Genomic DNA, 5,400 nt, shown 5'->3' on the forward strand with positions numbered 1-5,400 from the left:
GCATGGAGGAGGAGGTGTGATGGTGCTTTGCTGATGACACTGTTGGTGATTTATTTAGTTTTCAAGGCACACTTAACCAGCCTGGCTACCGCAACATTCTGCAGCGATACGCCATCCCATCTGGTTTGGGCTTAGTGGGACTATCATTTGTTTTTCAACAGGACAATGACCCAGCACACCTCCAGGCTGTGTAAGGGCTATTTGGCCATGGAGGGTGATGGAGTGCTGCATCAGATGACCTGGCCTCCACAAACCCCTGACCACAACCAAATTGAGATGGTTTGGGATGAGTTGACCACAGAGTGAAGGAAAAGCAGCCACAAAATGCTCAGCATATGTGAGAACTTCAAGACTGTTGGAAAAGCATTTCAGGTGAAACTAGTTGAGAGAATGTCAAGAGTGTGCAAAGCTGTCATCAAGGCAAAGGGTGGCTATTTGAAGAATCTAAAATATATATTATATTTTGAATTTGTTTAACACTTTTACTACATGATTCCATGTGTGTTATTTCATAGTTTTGATGTCTTCACTATTATTCTACAATGTAGAAAACAGTTCAAATAAAGAAATATCCTGGAATGAGTAGGTGTGTCCAGACTTTTGACTGGTACTGCACTTTACAGTTTAAAGTAATTCTAGCAATTACCTCAAATATATACAGTTTATAAAATGAACCAGATGACATTAAAACATTGAAACGGGACTGCACTGAGCACCAGCCTTGCTCTCTCCCATCCCTCTTCATTCAGCGATGCCCGTACCTGTGATAAATGTCTATAGTTTCCGTGGAGACGTCCTCTGAAGTCGCAGCTAGTGAAAAGGCCAGATGAACGTTTCAGTCATTTTCAGCTTTTGACAGCAGAGATGAGTGTTCACGGCCCATTCAGCCAAACGGACGGCAGAGATGATTGATTCTGTGTTTGGTGAGAGAGGAGAGATGGAGCCCCTGATCTTCGGAACACGTAACACTCCGTCAGGACACGGAACACACAGTCGGAACAATCAGACAGAATTTGGAACACTCATTCAGAACACGGAACACTCAGTCAAACATGGAACAATCAGTCAGAACACAGAACACTCAGTCAGAACACAGAACACTCAGTCAGAACACAGAACACTCAGTCAAAACATGGAAAACTCAGTCAAAACATGGAACATTCAGTCAGAACACGGAACACTCAGTCGGAAGACTCAGTCAGAACATGGAACACTCAGTCAGAACATGGAACACTCAGTCAGAACATGGAACACTCAGTCAGAACACGGAACATTCAGATCACAGCAAACACCCGGAATGCCTTTCCTCCTGGTGGGTTCTGAAGACTGGTGGGGAGAGCAGAGGGGAGGGGGAGAGATGAGGGGTGAGAGGGAGAGGAGGAAAGGAGGAAGAGGGGGAGGAGGAGTGGACAGAAAACAGGAAACACGTCAGAATCTCACCGTCCTGGATGTTCTACCCAGACAGACAGACAGACAGACATAAGGACAGCTGATAAACACAAACAAACACAGCTGACCAGACTGTTTTAAAGAGAAACATCGATGTCAACCATGAACGCCAGCCACTCGATGATAGACGCCGCGACACAAAGAAATACAAGTCTTTGCTGTTTCAACAAACTGATAAAACAGATATACTTAACTTTACGCCATCTTGAAAAAAGAAAGACACAGAGACGTGCAGCTTTTACACAAATAGAGAGATGACAGACTGACACAAACAGAGAGAGACGACAGACTGACAAACAGAGAGACGACAGACTGACACAAATAGAGAGATGACAGACTGACACAAACAGAGAGAGACGACAGACTGACAAACAGAGAGACGACAGACTGACACAAATAGAGAGATGACAGACTGACACAAACAGAGAGATGACAGACTGACACAAACAGAGAGACGACAGACTGACACAAATAGAGAGACGACAGACTGACGCAAATAGAGAGACAACAGACTGACACAAATAGAGACACGACAGACTGACACAAATAGAGAGACGACAGACTGACACAAATAGAGAGACGACAGACTGACACAAATAGAGAGACGACAGACTGACACAAACAGAGAGAGACGACAGACTGACAAACAGAGAGACGACAGACTGACACAAATAGAGACACGACAGACTGACACAAATAGAGAGACGACAGACTGACACAAATAGAGAGACGACAGACTGACACAAATAGAGAGACGACAGACTGACACAAACAGAGAGAGACGACAGACTGACAAACAGAGAGACGACAGACTGACACAAACAGAGAGAGACGACAGACTGACAAACAGAGAGACGACAGACTGACACAAATAGAGAGATGACAGACTGACACAAATAGAGAGACGACAGACCGACACAAATAGAGAGACGACAGACTGACACAAACAGAGAGAGACGACAGACTGACAAACAGAGAGACGACAGACTGACACAAATAGAGAGATGACAGACTGACACAAACAGAGAGACGACAGACTGACACAAATAGAGAGACGTCAGACTGACACAAATAGAGAGACGACAGACTGACACAAATAGAGAGACGACAGACTGACACAAATAGAGAGATGACAGACTGACACAAATAGAGACATGACAGACTGACACAAATAGAGAGACGACAGACAGACACAAATAGAGAGACGACAGACTGACACAAATTGAGACACGACAGACTGACACAAATAGAGACACGACAGACTGACACAAATAGAGACACGACAGACTGACACAAATAGAGAGATGGCAGACTGACACAAGTAGAGAGATGACAGACTGACACAAATAGAGAGACGACAGACTGACACATATAGAGAGACGACAGACTGACACAAATAGAGAGACGACAGACTGACACAAACAGAGAGACGACAGACTGACACAAATAGAGAGACGACAGACTGACACAAATAGAGAGACGACAGACTGACACAAATAGAGACACGACAGACTGACACAAATAGAGACACGACAGACTGACACAAATAGAGACACGACAGACTGACACAAATAGAGACACGACAGACTGACACAAATAGAGACACGACAGACTGACACAAATAGAGAGATGACAGACTGACACAAATAGAGAGATGACAGACTGACACAAACAGAGAGATGACAGACTGACACAAACAGAGAGACGACAGACTGACACAAATAGAGAGACGACAGACTGACGCAAATAGAGAGACAACAGACTGACACAAATAGAGACACGACAGACTGACACAAATAGAGAGACGACAGACTGACACATATAGAGAGACGACAGACTGACACAAATAGAGAGATGACAGACTGACACAAATAGAGAGACGACAGACTGACACAAATAGAGAGACGACAGACTGACACAAATAGAGAGACGACAGACTGACACAAATAGAGAGACGACAGACTGACACAAATAGAGAGACGACAGACTGACACAAACAGAGAGAGACGACAGACTGACAAACAGAGAGACGACAGACTGACACAAATAGAGACACGACAGACTGACACAAATAGAGAGACGACAGACTGACACAAATAGAGAGACGACAGACTGACACAAACAGAGAGAGACGACAGACTGACAAACAGAGAGACGACAGACTGACACAAATAGAGAGACGACAGACTGACACAAACAGAGAGAGACGACAGACTGACAAACAGAGAGACGACAGACTGACACAAATAGAGACACGACAGACTGACACAAATAGAGAGATGACAGACTGACACAAAAATAGGCATCCCCCAGGTTGACATGGACACAGAGAGAGAGAGAGAGAGAGAGAGAGAGAGAGAGAGAGAGAGAGAGAGAGAGAGAGAGAGAGAGAGAGAGGAGCTGTGGCTTGACATGCTTAGGAGAGACAGACAGATCTGAACCGAATCTTTAGCCCTGAAGAGATGTCGCTGCTAGGCTATATACCACTAATACTAAGCTATATAACACTACTGCTAGGTTATATAACGCTAGTCTATATAACACTAATACTAGACTACATACCACTAATACTAGACTATATACCACTAATACTAGACTATATACCACTAATACTAGACTATATACCACTAATACTAGACTATATACCACTAATACTAGACTATATACCACTAATACTAGACTATATACCACGAATAAATAGGTTAGATAACACTAATACTAGATTATATACCACTAATACTAGACTATATACCACTAATACTAGACTATATACCACTAATACTAGACTATATACCACTAATACTAGACTATATACCACGAATAAATAGGTTAGATAACACTAATACTAGACTATATACCACTAATACTAGACTACATACCACTAATACTAGACTATATACCATGAATACTAGACTATATACCACTAATACTAGACTATATACCACGAATAAATAGGTTAGATAACACTAATACTAGACTATATACCACTAATACTAGACTATATACCACTAATACTAGACTATATACCACTAATACTAGACTATATACCACTAATACTAGACTATATACCACTAATACTAGACTATATACCACTAATACTAGACTATATACCACTAATACTAGACTATATACCACTAATACTAGACTATATACCACTAATACTAGACCATATACCACTAATACTAGACTATATACCACTAATACTAGACTATATACCACTAATACTAGACTATATACCACTAATACTAGACTATATACCACTAATAAATAGGTTAGATACCACTAATACTAGACTATATACCACTAACAATAGACTATATAACACTACTGCTAGGTTATATAACACTAATACTAGACTATATACCACTAATACTAGACTATATATCACTAATAATATAATATATAACACTACTGCTAGGTTATATAACACTAATACTAGACTATATAACACTAATACTAGACCATATACCACTAATAAATAGGTTAGATAACACTACTGCTAGATTAGATAACACTAATACTAGACTATATACCACTAATACTAGACTATATACCACTAATACTAGACTATATACCACTAATACTAGACTATATACCACTAATACTAGACTATATAACACTAATACCAGGCTATACACCACTAATAATAGACCATATACCACTAATACTAGACTATATTTAACACTAATACTAGACTATATACCACTAATACTAGACTATATAACACTAATAATAAACTATATAACACTAATAAATAGGTTAGATAACTAATACCAGGCTAGATACCACTAATACTAGACTATATACCACTAATACCAGACTAGATACCACTAATACTAGACTATATACCACTAATATTAGACTATATAACACTAATTTTAGACTATATACCACTAATACTAGACTATATACCATGAATACTAGACTATATACCACTAATACTAGACTATA

At 40.2% G+C, this 5,400-nt stretch overlaps 1 pseudogene; it reads right to left on the minus strand.

Annotated features, from left to right (window-relative positions):
* Positions 1–525: 525 nt before the first annotated feature.
* Positions 526–5,400, minus strand: part of LOC124039445 — a 66,162-nt pseudogene continuing 61,287 nt past the window's right edge.

The sequence above is a fragment of the Oncorhynchus gorbuscha genome, linkage group LG07 (assembly GCF_021184085.1).
Source record: "Oncorhynchus gorbuscha isolate QuinsamMale2020 ecotype Even-year linkage group LG07, OgorEven_v1.0, whole genome shotgun sequence".
Lineage (NCBI taxonomy): Eukaryota > Metazoa > Chordata > Actinopteri > Salmoniformes > Salmonidae > Oncorhynchus > Oncorhynchus gorbuscha.